The sequence below is a fragment of the Leopardus geoffroyi genome, chromosome D1 (assembly GCF_018350155.1).
Source record: "Leopardus geoffroyi isolate Oge1 chromosome D1, O.geoffroyi_Oge1_pat1.0, whole genome shotgun sequence".
In the NCBI taxonomy this organism is placed as follows: Eukaryota; Metazoa; Chordata; class Mammalia; order Carnivora; family Felidae; genus Leopardus; species Leopardus geoffroyi.
The window spans coordinates 27070028-27085927 of record NC_059329.1 but is presented as its reverse complement, the minus strand read 5'-3'; the positions used below and the strand labels follow the sequence as shown (position 1 = coordinate 27085927).

The 15900-nt window shown below is 43.8% G+C and overlaps 1 long non-coding RNA gene across 1 annotated transcript; it reads right to left on the bottom strand.

Moving 5' to 3' along the window:
• Positions 1–2156: 2156 nt before the first annotated feature.
• LOC123600949 lies at positions 2157–9704 on the bottom strand. Its single transcript, XR_006713894.1, has 3 exons — positions 9567–9704; positions 2404–2412; positions 2157–2169 (listed from the first exon to the last, which is right to left on the bottom strand). It is a non-coding gene; the product is annotated as an uncharacterized LOC123600949 (long non-coding RNA).
• Positions 9705–15900: the final 6196 nt, after the last annotated feature.

Below are 15900 nucleotides of genomic sequence, written 5' to 3'. Positions count from 1 at the left end.
GAAGGATGAATTCCCAGGAACACGGAGAACCCTTCTCGAACCCGTGTAGGCCTACAGTCTGCCCTGAGGCAGTGGTGTGCTGGGTGGGCTGGTTCAGAGGTTAAATTTTCAGGGATTTTGCCAGGGGGCTGTTAAACACCACCGTTACTAAAAATTACACTATATAACTTACAATTATAAATTGTTTAATAACAAACCCTGTCACTTCCTAATTATTTAACTATAATCTATGTCCTTGAGCCTCCAGAACCACCAACCTTCCAGGAGAGCCCACAGCTCCCAGAAAAGACAGCAAAGGAGGTGAAAGTATGATGGAAATATTAAATGCTACCTCATTCAAGGACATCACAATAAGAGCTGGAAACAGGTCCCAGGGGGAGTACCTACACCACCAAATGGGCAACTGCTATCGCCTAGGGCTTGGGGAAGGGAAGAGAACCAGTGGGCCAGCACCAATGCCTGGAGGGGATGTGCAGAAAGGGGTGGTTTTCCTGCCAGAGAGGGACTGAGGGACTGGTGGGCAATAGGAAAATCTGCCAGTACTTCCTTCGAGTTTTTCTCGTTAGATCCTTAACCAGGTACCATGTAGGGCACTTGAAGGGAAGGCTGAGTGTGGGTCAGTGGGGACAAGACCATCAAGCCATGAGTTCCCATCTAGTTCCAACATAGTCTGGGGAGCCCTGTTTCAGGCACTGGTCCCCAAGATGTTCTGTACCTCTCCAAAAAATCCCCTTCTTTCTTCTGACAAGGAAAAAATGCAAGTAGAGGAAAGAAGGTCTTTGTAGTTTCTCCTAGTATCTAGAACATCTTGTCACAATCAAAAGGCTCCAAGTGAGTTTCCAAGAGGAGAGGACAGGACAGGGGAGGATGCAGTGATTTGAAGCATGAAGTGGGGTGGTGCAGAAGAATTTTGGAATTTTCTTAGGGACATGGCTGCTCAAGTGAACAACTCTACTGCTGAAGGAAAGAGAATGCCGGGACTGGTCCATCAGTTAAGAGTACTTTTTGCCCATTACCTTCTCCCCACAAAGGACTCAGTCTTCCAAGAGCCCCCTGGCACCTTGGAACAGGAAGCCTGCTCAGATACCCATATTTCTCCTGGGCCCCTCCTTAACTGAGATGCACGGGGCTGAAATTCATTATGTGAATGAGTAAGAGATGGGTGTTTATGCTCTGTAAATGCAAGGAAGCATGTGCATATGGCAGGAATGTATGTGAGAGCAAGGAGATTCAAATTTACAAAGCCCTTGTGTGTTTGAGTGTTTCAAGAGGGCCTATAATTAAAGGAAAACTCAGACAGACCAAGGGCAATCATAAGTCACTTATTTAGAGCAAGCAATTGTTTTCCTACGCCCAGCAGTTTGAATGATGGGTTACAAGGCTTCCAAAGACATTTTACTTTCACTGTGGTGGATGGGGTTCGGTAAGGGCTGTGCCATGTCAATCAAGATGGCAGGCTCAAGGAGAGGAAGCCCTTCTCCACCTGTGTGTCTTGCTTCCTCTTCCCCAACCATGGTCCAACTGTTCTCACCACTGGGCACAGAAACCAGCCATGTGGACTTTCTCAAAGGCACTGGCATGCATTGAGCACTCATTCTGTGCTGAGCACCACACCAAGAATCTCATGTGTGTTATCTTCCTTAATGCTTATCTGTCCCCTCTTGGAGGCTACAGTTCTGTCCAGTCACTTCCGCCAGGTTCATGTATCTAGGGATATGCTAAAATAGATTACAAACAGCATTCGAGTAGAAGGCAAAATTCAGCATCAACCCTCCATTTCCATCACTAATCTGATACTCTGACTCTTAATTTCCCCATCTGTCAAAAGAGAAGGGATTACCCTAGACCAGAGGTCTTCTCTTAGAGAACCGCATTAGAAATCTCTGGTCTATATGATATCTAAGATCACTTCCAGATCAAATATTACATGACAGTTTGACACCTATGGAAGGCAACATTGCATGATGATTGAAAGTCTAGGCTCAGAGGACCCAGACGTGCAACCTTGCTCCGCTAACCTCAGTTGTGCAATCTCAGGTATGTGACTATGTGACTGGACCTCCCGAAGCCTCAGCTTCTTCATTATTAAAGTTAGGATAATAATACTACCCATCTCTATCGTTACTATGAAGATTAAATAAGTTAATGCTTAAAAAGTGCTCAGACGTGCTTGGTACATAAAAAAATGATTCTTAAATGTTACTTAATAACTAATATTCTCATTAGCCATTATTATTATTATCAAGCCTTCCTTGGCCCTCCAAGATAACTGCCATCATCACCTTTTGAAGTCTTCTGATATTCCTAACAGGGAAGGGATGGAAGCTAATGGGAACAACCTCTCCTAGCTCTGCCCAGAAACCTCCAATGTCACTTTGACCACCCCACCTCACATTAGGACACTGCTGTTGCCTCCCTCTGGCTTCTGCCTGTCCTCCACCATCTTCTTTTTTATTTAATCTTTATTTATTTTTGAGAGACATAGAGAGCGAGCTAGTGGGGGAGGGGCAGAGAGAGAGGGAGAGAGAGGATCTCAAGCAGGTCCCAAGCTGTCAGTGTGGAGGCTGATGCAGGGCTCAAACCCACAAACCGTGAGATCATGACCTGAGGTGAAACCAAAAGTCGGACACTTAGCCAGCTGAGCCACCCAGGAGTCCCCCTCCACCATCTTAAGATCTTTGAGAAATAAAAAGCAAAAAACAATTCCTTCCCCCGCAAAGAAAGACTGGGAGTGTAGTCCATGGTGTCAAATCTAAATACTTCAGCTTGGCCAGTTATGCCTTTTGCCAACTAGGCTGACCTCTCCCTGCCCTTCAGGTCTCCAGCCAGGTGCTGCCTCCTGAGAGGGGACTTCTTAGGCCACCTGATCTAAGAAGCCCCAAATCATGACCATGATTCCATGTTTTATTTTTTCCATGGAATTTAATTCTATTTAAACCTGTTTTATTCACTTGGATCTTAACTTTCTCACCCCAACTAGAACGAAAGTGGGACCTTGTCTGTTTCATTCCCTATTATATCCCCCAAGGCCTGGCACAGTGCATGGCAAATAGGAGCTCTCCATTCATAGTGAGCGGATAAATCGACTAGTTCTAATCCCAGCTTGGTCACTCATAGTCTATGAAACTCTGGACAAGGTACTTCATCTCTGAGGGCACCTGGGTGACTCACTTGAGCCTCAGACTCTTGATTGCAGCTCAGGTCATGTCTCATGGTTTGTGGGTTCGAACCACACATCAGGCAATGCAGATCCTGCTTGAGATTGTCTTTCTCTCATTCTCTGTCTGCCCCTCCCCTACTCTCTCTCTCTCTCTCTCTCTTTCTCTCTCACAAAATAAATAAATAAACTTAAAAAAAAGATACTTCATCTCTAAAATGGGGATAAGACTAGCTTTTAGGAGAGTTTGGAGTGCCTGACACACTGCTCCCATGATTATTAACTCTCTTCAACTCCCTGATGGAAAGCTCAGCCCAGTAGCCTAGTCACCTAGCCCACTCGTTTCCTAGTTGAGGCAGCTGAAGCCCAGAGGGATGGTTACTTATCTAAGGCTCCCAGCCAGCTGCTTTGCTCATGTCATAAACTTGTTTCTCCCTACCCTTTACATGAAAACCTGGCTCTAACTTGGTTTCTTCTGCCCAGAAGCTGTTCTTACAACATGCATAGCTTTGTGTAAACCATTTCTTCCATATAGGATGCCCTCTCAGCCTCCTCTATGCCTATGGATTTAACTTTCACCTCCTATGTGAAAGCACTTCACTTAACTCACACAGCACAGCTTTGTTCCTTGTTTCTCAATTCCTTCAGTGTATGCTTATTCCATTTCTAACATAAGAATATTCCGTTTGGGGGTACCTGGGTGGCTCAGTCAGTTAAGCATCTGACTTTGGCTCAGGCCATGGTCTCACAGCCTGTGAGTTCAAGCCCCACATCGGGCTCTGTGCTGACAGCTCAGAGCCTGGAGCTTGCTTCAGATTCTGTGTCTTTGTCTCTCTCTGCCCCTCTCCTGCTCATTCTCTCTCTCTCTCTCTCTCTCTCTCTCTCTCTCTCAAAAATAAATAAACATTTAAAAAAATTTTTAAATCATATTCTGTTTGAACTTGCCTTTTCTGATTAAATGTTCAACCCTTTTCCTGAACTGGGCTATGGCCACAACAGACTAGACCAGAAACTCACCAAAACCAGGGCTTCCTTTTCTTTCATGTCCTCTTCCATGACAACACCCAAAGCAGGTGTTGACTGCTAGGCTGAGCCAGGTGGATGCAGGAGGCTCCAGGTAGGAAATCATCCCTAAAGGAGGATGCACAGAGGACAAAAGGAGGCAGCCACAATGATTCAGTTTGGAGACTTAGACTTCATTTCTCTCAGATTGTGACTTTTTTCAACATGAGAACCAAGAATGACTTCCGCCTACCTGGAAAATCAAGCATCCTGGAGGATCTCCCCAAACAGGAAAAAAAAGATTAAGGAAAAAAGAGAATGGGTAGGTGAAAAAATAAGAAATGATCTCTATGGTCTAGGCAATATTTTAATGAGGAGGGAAGTGACTGACAGAGGTCTCCCCATCGTTCAAATAGGGTCTACCCATGTTAGGACTCATTGGTCTACCATGTTAGAACTTAACTTAGGCTTAAATTAGATTCATCATTCTTTGTCAAAGATCTCTAAAAGCCCCATATGTATTCAATGTGCTCTTCATGGAAACTGCACCGCAGAAATGGGCAAAGCACACGACATCTAGAAAAGGCGTGGGTTTGAGGAAGCTTCTTGGAAGATTCAAGGAGTGTTAAGCCACTGAGCTGCATCATCCACTGGCTTCCACCAGTGCTGGATTCCTTGGCCACTCTTCTCCCAGATGTGGAGACAGCTGAAGCAGCTGGAGATTCATCTGAGACCCCATGAATTATAACCCTGGGCCTGGGTCCATTCTTCTTTGCTCAGAGGAAATACTTAACTCTATTTTTTTCCCTCTCAGCCACCCACTCTGTTTGGTTCTCTGGGGCAAAGTATTTCATAGAAATCCCTCTGGCACTTAAGTCCTGTATTTGTTCTCTTGGATGCTAGGAGGTGAGAACAAAGGGTCCTGACTTGGCTTGAGGAAACTCATCAAACCATGGTTCCCTGCTGCCTCCTGCTTATACCCTGAATCTCCCCCTTACACAGTTTGAAAAACAGCTGCTACCCTTGGATCTCAGGCTTCCCAATTTAATCATTCATTTTATAGATTTACACACACACACACACACACACACACACGTAAATTACTTTGGAGCACTTGGCTGTTCAAGAGATAACTAGCGCTCAGGCTGGTAGAGGAGAAAAAACTAGAAGGGAGAAGAAATGAATACTAAATCCTCCACTCCTGTCTGGGGATTTAGAAAGAAGTTTTTTCTGCCAAGCTATCATCTATCCCCTCTGCTCCTCCCAGTATACTCTTTTCCTGTCACCATCAGCACCCAGAATAGTAGCTTCAAACTGGGCACTTGAACTTGAGCCTCAGGCCACCAGCCACCATCAGCAGGAAAGCACCACCCCTGAACTTTAGTACGTTAGACAAGGATCCAAAACAAAATGCATCATTCCTCCCAGGTGACTATGTTTTCTTCCCTCGGCACATTTTCCTTCTTAAAAAATTTACTTGACATACACAAAAGAGTGTGTGATTTGTAAAACGAGTTCCTACATATGATTGGACTTCATCTTCACAGAAACACTTGGGGAGGGAAAATGGTAGGACAGGAATTACTGGCATCTCCACTTTGGGCAATTAAAACTAAGACTTAAAGAGGTTAGGGGGATAGACAAAGGTCATCTGATTAGTAAGTAGCAAGAGGAAGACTGGAACACTCACCTGGTATAAAGTCCCAGCCCAGAATGTTTCCTCTCTACCTCACTCAGCTGCCTCTCTTCTGGCAAGACCGTGCCATTTTCCTCACTCCCAACGTGGGCACACCCCTTCTGGCCTGTCGTATACCCCCAGCACGCAGTTCTTTCCTCATCTTCCTTCCATACCCACACCCCTCACACTCTTTGAATGCTTGCTTACAAGCTAGTTTAAATAGGATTTATAAGAACACCGTGACTTGCCTGGAAGCCAAGTCCAACTCTAGATCAACACCTAACTTGATGGCCTCAGTGTGACTGGTCTACTGTCTTTGGAGCCTTTACAAAAAGCCACAGAGAACACTCATCACAGAGGAGTACTATTTAATTTGTATTAAGAGAGCATTTTTTTCTGTTGTATTCATTTTCACTTCCTTCCCTCCAGGCTACGGCACTAAGGGGACTCGACTCACTGCAAGTCAGTAGAGATCACAATTTGCTCTAATGTAGTGATTCTTCACCATTTGGAGGCTATGGAGATGTTATAAACACCGTGAAACCTCATCCCTAGAAAAGTACCAGGAATGTACACACGCTTGAAACTTGGCCCATAACTTTGGCAGATTTGTACTCTCAGAAGCCCATTCCCTAGCTCCTGAACTATACCAAGCAAGCCCTGCCCATGCCCAAACAGGAAGAAGCCTCTTCTCACACATATTGTTAAAATACTTGAAAATCAGATATGGTTGCTCCAGGACCTGAGCCTAAAACACCAGCCCTTATATGACTGAGAAATCAGGAGCATGGAACAGTCAAGCTGACTGCACAAAACTGCAGATCTTCAAGCCAGGGCTTAGCCCCAGCTCTGTTTGATGTTGGGTTATTTGGGGATGCTAGTTAAATGGCCCAGTCTCCAGGAACTTTGAATTCTTTACTCATGAAAATGGAGTAATATTCTTATTATCATCAGTAAGAACACAATGAGCCCACAGAGTAAATAGCATTACGTGGGACTCTTGTAATTAGAAAGTATGATATAGGTCTCACTTCCGGAGTTTGCAATTTCTCTGATTTGTTCTGCCAAAAAACAAACAAACAAAAAAAAAAAAACATGAAGTGAGCTGTAAGCTCTTTCTCTCTTCATGTAGGTAAAATTAGGGGGTAGGTACATAGCCTTTGGAAACCCAGGACAGCCAACCCTTCCCATCTGCGCTGTGCTCCTCCACTCTTGTCTCCTCCAAGCATTCTAGCCCCCTCCCCTCCACCTGCTACACTCCCTGTCTTCCCCACCCCACCCAGCCCCTGCTCTGCTTTCTGCCCTCTCTCTAATTCTTCTCATACATCTTCAATTCCTTTCCTCAAAATTTGCTGCTGCCTGCATCTTAATTTACACTCAGGTGAAAACAACTGATAACAGTTTCAAAGTGCTTCCCATTCACATATATTTACACCTTTAAAGTATCAAAGTCTTGTTCAAAATGCAGTTGTGATGGTGGAATTTCAGACAGGACCAACAAGGGAGGTTCTTGAAGAGGGAACAAGAGTTCTCAAAAAGACCTTCCTAGGCAAGGTCACCACTAAGGTTGAACAAACCACCTGCACAGCAACAGATTCCATCTCTCCACCTGTCTGTCATCCATCACGCCTCTTACTGGACCCAATAGGTTGGGAGGGTTCTTACTAAATCTCCTAGGATGGAAGGATTTCCACCTCATAAGCTACTGCCCACAAATTTTTATCTGGTTTCTCATTTACAAAATCATGTGGAATGCCTACCTCATCTTTCCCTATCTCTTACTAACTTAGTCGATGTGCATTGCCTCATGTCAGGTTTCATGCCTCTGTTTCACTCTGGAAGTGAAGTGGGTGGGCAATGGGAGATGAGCAACAGATATCATCATGGACAAGGTGAGAGCAGTGAGCCCAGAGTGGCAGAAAAGATTTCCAATAGAGTGTCCACAACCGAATACGCATGAGGCTTATAGGCATGAGCTTTCTCTGATCCTCAGGAACATCAGAAATTAAAGGGCAGAAAACTCTGGTATTTAACTACAGAATAACATCAAACTAGACTTTGACCCAGATCAGTGGTAGAAGAAAAGCTGCTTCTGGCTATCCTGGCCCAGACCCACCTCCCACTTGAGTGTGGATCCCAGAGCAGAACCCAAGGCACCCAGCAGACCCCAATTGTCTCCCACCTTGGGTTCCAATGCTCTGCTGAGAAGATAGATGTTATCTCCTTCATAAAGGCTTGCTGTGTTTTCCCTGCCCTTGTTCCTGCTCCCTACAGCTCGGTGCAGCCTCCTTTGTCACCATTGAGAGCTGAGAAGTGATGGAATACAGTAACCAGTAATGTCACTTCTTAGCCAAACTGGCTGGAGCAGCCCTGCAACTTGTCCAATACTTTCAAGCTGTGGTTGATGAGACTCTAAACATCAAGTTACCCCCAGTAAAGATTTCTCCCTTTCTCCTCTCTTTCTCTCACCCGGGAATCTCCTCCTTCCCATCAGGACATCCCACCCTGACAGGGTGAATCAGCCAACAGACCAACTGGAAGACACTTGTAGACCACAGAGCTCCACTGGGTGGAAATCACTGCATTTCATAAAGGCACATAAAGGGTGCCTATTGCTTCTGGAAAGGTCCCAGAGGTCGGAAGAGAAGAGACAACAGGAGCAGTGACTGGACCGACAAATCTCACCTGTGCTCTCGAAAGTGTGAAAAGAGAAAAGTGGGGGAATGGGGAAACTGGAAAGATGAGTAGAAATTTAAAAGAAAACCCCAAATTTTACATATATTCATCCAACAGACTGCATTCTTACAGCTCTAACTACACATCTTAGCGTTGGGCTCTGAATTCCGCATTCGTAGTCCCCGTGACTGCTGAGCTTCCAGTGACATACCAGAGGGTCCTAAACAGGCCTAAAAACAAACTCATTAGTCCCTCTTCTGAACATACCCTCCACAACATACACACATGTGCACACCTTCTTCTTCCTGTTTTCCCCAACTTGGCCAGTGGCATCTCTGATCACCTCAGCCCTCAACTAGTCAGCCTTGCTACCTTCGCCCTGCTGAGCCTCTGCACCCATCACCCCATGGACCCTGCGTACTCCTCTCCATCACCACCACCACATCCTTAGTCCAGGGCCCTCACCATCTCTGGAAAGCTTGTTCTAACAGGTCTCCCTTTTTCCAACCCCTCCCTTCACGTGGTCCTCAGTCTATATAATTGCTAGAGCTGTCCTTCCAAAAGACAAACGCCGTCAGTTACTTCCCTGCTTAAGTCTTTAATGAGTCTTCATTGACTCTGGAAGAAAGCTCCTCAGCACCCAGGGTAACAAATACATGCCCTCACATACTGGCCCAGCTTACTGGCCCAGCTAACTGTCCCAGCTTCATCGCCTGCCACACCTGGGCAAGACCTTACACTCCAAACCTGCAAGATTCACTTTCCCAAATGCAAAGGTTCTTGTATGTGTCTGTGTGTCTGTGTGTCTAGGAGAGAGACAGCATGGCTTGAAGCTTAGGCACCATCATAAACCAAACAGTAACTATCCAGACCAGGAATTCACGGCCAACTGACTACTTCACAACAGAAACAAATGGTCTTTGATGTCTGTCACCCCAGAAAGGTATTAGTACCTAAGATAGAAATTCAGGAAAAACAAGCCAAAATGTACAAGACCACACCAGGTGTCACCTTTGTATTTGAATTCAGAACCCATTTTGGTGGTGGCAAGACAATGGGCTTTGGCATGATTTAGGATTCCTTGGAGTATGCAAAGAAAAATGAACCCAAACACAGACTTGCAGGACATGGCCTGTATGAGAAGAAAAAGACTTGGGGCTCCTGGGTGGCTCAGTCGGCTAAGCATCTGACTTCAGGTCAGGTCATGATCTCACGGTTTGTGAGTTCGAGTCCCTCGTCGGGCTCTGTGCTGACAGCTCGGAGCCTGGGGCCTGCTTCAGATTCTGTGGCTCCCTCTCTCTCTGCCCCTCCCCCGCTCACACTCTATCTCTCAAAAATAAATAAATGTTAAAAGAATTTTTTAAAAAAAACGCAAGAGGGGCGCCTGGGTGGCTCAGTCGGTTAAGCGTCCGACTCTGGCTCAGGTCATGATCTCGCAGTCCGTGAGTTCGAGCCCCGCGTCGGGCTCTGTGCTGACAGCTCAGAGCCTGGAGGCTGCTTCGGATTCTGTGTCTCCCTCTCTCTCTGCCCCTCCCCTGTTCATGCTCTCTCTCTGTCTCAAAAATAAATAAACGTTAAAAAAATTAAAAAATAAAAATAAAAAAGACGCAAGAAAACAGCAAAAGGAATGCAAGAACAGAATGACGAAAGTCAGGGGCCTGCAAAAGTCAGTGCTGGCACTGGCAAAAAGTGAACTGGAGATGGGACAGCAGAAGGAGTAAAGATTCTGCAGTGACTTTATCCGTGGTGATTGTGCAGACTTTTTCGTAAGAGGATTAATAAACTAAGAACTTTAAAAAGAGAGAGAGCATGGGTGTGAGCAGGTTACACATGTCACACAAACCCTGGGTTTTGCTATAGAGCAGCAGGGGGGACAGTGGGATTAGATGTGACATGGAATGAATGCAGGGCTGGGATCCACATTCTAGCCCTGAATCTCCTGTCAACCGGGGTGTGACTCCGGGAAAATGACCTCCTTGCAGATCTCAATTTCCCTATCTGTAAAGTGAGAAGTTAGAAAAAGGATCTCCTCCTCTAATGTCTGTGTCCCTCTTCAAAATTCTGTAGTGCCAATGAATTTGATGAGACTCCAGACAGAGCAGACTACAAAAAAGAATGTTCTTTAAAAAAAAAGAAAGAAAGAAAGAGGGGTGCCTGGGTGGCTCAGTCGGTTAAGTATCTGACTCTTGATTTCAGCTCAGGTCATGACCTCACGGTTGGTGAATTCAAGCCCCACATCAGGCTCTGTGCTGTGGAGCCTGCCTGGGATTCTCTCTCTCCCTCTCTCTCTCTGCCTCTCTTTCCATTTCTCTCTCTCTCTCTTTCTCTCTTAAATAAATTTTTAAAAAATAAAGTTTTTTATTAAAAAAAAAGAGAAAGAAACAAGTCCTATAACCTCAGGAAGCATCATCAGTGGACACCTGCACAATTTGCTCTAGGCCTAGATGTCTAAAAGAAAAAAAACTGGATTTTTTTAAAAATCCAGAATCAAAAGAATGCTCATTTCCTCTGAGAACACTTGAAAACTAGAATGGATGAGGCCTTAAAGATCTCCTCTCCCACCCAATTCAAGAACCCTACTTGAATTTCCCACTCCCACTCCCACTCCTACAGTTATTCTGCCAGGCCAGATGGGAATACATGATGGTGATGATGATGATAATGATGATGATGGTGATAGAAACAAACACTGATGTATGCTTACCGTTCTTAGCGCTTCAAATTCCAACTCATTGTGAACATATTTCTACACAGTGGATAGTTTTTACATCAAGTCCCTTGAAATAAAGAACTTGAATAAGCATCTTATCTGCCCTGAGAAATTACCCTGCATCGGAAGATCCTGGTTCCTTTCCTTCATCTCTCTTTCCTTCCCTCTAAAACAGGGAGAAAGGGTACAGTATTGCAAGTTAATACTATACACACACACTCACACACACACACACGTGTGTGTGTGTGTGTGTGTGTGTGATCAGATGTGGTTTATTAGACCCATTGTTTACAGAGATTCTAGACCCTCTAGGAGCAGCTATAAAAGGTACATGTGACAAGACTACCATCTAGTGGTTAGAATCAATAATGACTATTTGGGGGAAACCTACCATTTGCATTAATAATTAACCAGATGTTCAGAAACCCAACCACCCTCACAATTAAGGTGGTCCCAAGCCCTGGAGACATCTCAGCTCAGCCAGCTCTCCCAGACTGCCTGATGATTTGAGTTGAGAGACACTGGACTGATGACCGGGAATCAAGGTGAGAAAAGAGCAGAAGGAAGGAGAGAAGCATGCGTTATGTTAAAGACAACCACACAACACCTCCTCCAACCTTCTCTAGTGGCTGGTTGTAAGAAATGTAATAAACAGTCAGATTCTTATTTGTACGATTTTGAAGAATTCCCGACTCAGACTTTTATGACATGATAGAGATTTCTAACGTTTGAAGAAGTTGCTCCGAAAGTTGTAAAAGAGGATAAATATGAAGTTCCAACAATGCCACCTGCTGGCCATAAGGTGGTAAAGCGAGCATGACCTAAGCCTCTGTTATCAACAGGGTGTCCATTGTTACGGCATATAAAACTCAGAACGCACAAGTTACACTAGTAATCACAGATTGTAATCACAGACGCACTGCACATGAAACCTTGGGCAACCTTATATTTTGGATGCCCAACATTGAACCCAATAACACGGCAGTTAAGTCACTGAAAATACAAACAGCAGAAACAAAAAAGCTTTATTTGTTTGCTTCTTGGTATATTAAAATCCATTAAAATCTGTCCAGCAAGCAAGTCAGTGTCGACATCACACAAAAGTTTGTGCTAGATCTGGTTCTCAGAGATAGAGATAACAGGATTGAGAGCTCATCCATTGAACCTGTGACTGTAAACACCAGAACAACCAAATGAAGGTAGGTTAAGCATTCAAAGTAGCTAGCACTTCACAGAAGTAAGGAAATTGCACGTAAAGGGGCTTCAAAAATATGAGTTAGTGGTTTCCCAAATAGTGGGTGAAGTTCCAAAGGTTATGAAAGAACATTTAGGACTAAGAAAGAATTAGACAAATAAAAATACATAGGGATACTTGTGTACATACAGGTGGCAGACACAAAAACTTGCATATCAAAGAGAATATTAGGGGAATGTCAGCACGTAAGTGATGTCAAAAGTCAAACATAATCTTCCTGGGATGGATGCTCAGTAGTGTGACAGATAAAGACCAGGAAACTCTCTCTCTGTTATAGGGCAATACAGGGTTGTGGCTATTACAAAATAGCCAAAATTATAGAAAACGAACATAAATTGTGGCAAAAGGAGTATTATTTTGTTTAGAGAGAAAGAACTCTGTTCATGTTTAAGTGCTACAAACAGGCTTTTGGGGAAAGCTGTTTATTCCCTTCTGTGGGATCTTTAAAGATGAATCCTAGAATCCCTTCCAGCTCTGTAATGCCATGATTTAATCCTTGGTTCTAAACAAAGGAACATTAATTCAGCGCAGGACATTATCACCAGAAAATAATATATTTAATTGGTAGCTTATGAATGTGACCTTGGTTAAAAACACTGTCTCCACTACTTAATATTTTTTAGGTTTATTTATTTATTTTTGGGGGGTGGGGGGGAAAGGTTTATTTATTTGAGGGAGAAAGGAGAGAGAGAATCCCAAGCAGTCTCCACACTGTTAGTGCAGAGCCCAGCATGGGGCTCAAGCTCACAAACTATGAAATCATGACCTGAGCTGAAGTCGGTGCTCAACTGACTGAGCCTCCCAGGCGCCCCAACACTGTATCCACTACTTATTAACCCAACGACCGGAAGCAAGCTAACTCACCTCTCTCATCCTATTCCTTTATCTGTAGGATGCCTTTTTCAGAGGGCTGTCATGAGGATAAAGTGGAATCATGTTTGTGAGCTGTTCAGCAGAGTGCTTAGCCCATAGTAAGCACTCTCAAAAGATGGAGACTGTCATTTACTGAGGAGTGAATGAAAATTAAACTAAAATGAGCCTCTAGAACACTGCCTGACCCAGAACAAGCACTCAATTTTAATGAAAAGGTATGAATTGCCAGTGAAATTTGAAAGTAATACAACTTTTTTATCTTCATACAGGGGGGTATCATAGTATTTTAGGAAAAATTTAACCACTAATGATGTGTCTTTGGGCAAATCACTAAAACCTCTGCATTTCTGTTTCTTCTCTGCAAAATGGGAATGTAAGTAGATTAGATAACCACTTATGTCTCTTCCAATCTGGTTCTAGAAGGAGGTCCTAGATAATACTAGAGCTTAGTATAGATAATAAATTGATAATATACACTCTATAAAATTCCAGTTATGAACTAAGATATAATCAGTGACCAATAGTAGAAGTTAATTAAAAACTTAAAATTCACAATAGACCTACAATATAAAATACCATAAACACAAAAGTCCTTTAATTACTTAAGGACTGATTAAATAATGAGTAAGTGCTAGATAAAGAATTAAGGACAAACATAGATATTTGAATTTTAAGTTTTTTATATAGTTTCCTTTATAGTCACACCAAGAAATTATTTTGAGCCTCTCATTTTGTAAAAATCACGAGTTTAAATAATTTCATATTCCAAATTTTGAAGACTCCAAACTAATGCTGCTTTACTGTAATTCAGGAGTCAGCAAATGTTGCCTGCAAAGGACCAGATAGTAAATACATCTTAGGCTCACTCAACCCTGCCCTTATAGCACAAAAACAGCCATCGTGTAAATGAATGGCTATGACTGCATTCCAATAAACCAGTATTTGTGGACACTGAAATTTGAACTTCAAACTGTTTTCAAGCGTCATGAATTTTTTTTTCATTTTTTTCTATCATTTAAAAAACATTAAAACCATGCTTAGCTTGTGGACTATGTGAAAACAGCAGCGCAGGATTTAGCCAATGGGCTGGAGTTTGCCATCCTGTTGTAATTACATATTTTGGGAAAGAACGTGATAATGTAGGGAATCCAGAATTGGCAAAATACCCCTCTGGGATTTTTGCTGGTTGGTTGGTGTTTGTTTTGTTTGGACTGTTTTCATCTACCATCCTCCTAAAGGCTTTCACCACACACCAGGGACCCTTAGTCCCAGGGGCAAGGGCACGCACTGGGTTTAAGCATAACTAAGACAAGCCTGACACCTTGAGGTCGCCCAGCAAGTGGCAGGTGCTACCCTGGAAATTAACTAGCAAGGCACATCTCCCAGTAAGTGTGAATCCAGGAGGGGGCAGCCATGCAGACTCAACCCAGCAGTGAGCCAGCCAGCAGCTGTTGTTATTGTTGAAATGGGGCAGGATAAAGTCCGCAGATCACTGTCTGACTTCTCTCTCCAAAGGGCTGTCTTTAGGGGCATTTCATTCTATTAAAAAAAAATAACTTCCAGAGCCTTCCCAAATGAGACCAGAGGGCTCCAAGGACATTCAAGACTTTCCCTGGGCTGGTTAAATCTCCTGCCTGCAGCTATTAATACATTCCAGAGGAGAGAATGGGGAATGGAGCCCAATGGCCCCATCCTTCTCCTTTCAGAGACTTACAAAGGAAAAAGAAGGAAAACGTATAGGGACACAACTGCTATTGAAAATCAGCACTTTGACTCTGGGACTTAAAAAAGCAAAGACCAATGATCAAAAATGTTACAACAGGCTTGAAGTAAATAGGATTATTCATCACCTGTCCAGGTCAGACTCTACCAGGGCCATTATGCCATTATGCTGGTATGCAGTTTTCCTCATTTTTGGAAAAGGATTGAAGAGGCCGTTCTCTCCATACCCCTTTCTCCGGAAGTGTTTCCCAAAACATATGAGACGCGAGCTATTCCTAGCTTGTAAATGATCTGGAAAGACAATTCTACAGCTTGCTAATGCATCCTTTTTTCTCATTCGAAGCCATCCTTCCGTGTTTCAAGGAAAATAGACAAAGGAGACATTTGGAAAGAATTTGGGGGACACCGGGGTTTACCAGAGGTTCTGTAGTCACAAAAGTACTTTTGTATTTGTGACAACCTCCTCTTTGGAGGTAACAAGCCCGGAGGGTCTCATATGCATGCTGAATGTCCATAGCTACCAGTTCAATTGGACTAAAAAGCAGGGAGGACCTCAACTGCCAGTGCCCCCAACACAGGCAGAGAACTGGGTAGCTGGGTATAGGTGAGCTGGCAGAGGATTTTAAAGGTCCTGATGCCAGTGAATCTCCCACACTGACAACTCGGAGCAAACACAGAGAGGAGTGACTCTAGAGCCTGTACTTAGAGAACAGGACCCTGAATCCAATCCAGAGCTGTGCCATTAAGACTGGGGTGACATTAAGTGCTTCGTTTTGTGGCCCTCAGTGAAGACTGTAGATCATGCCACTCCTCTCTCTCTCTCTGGG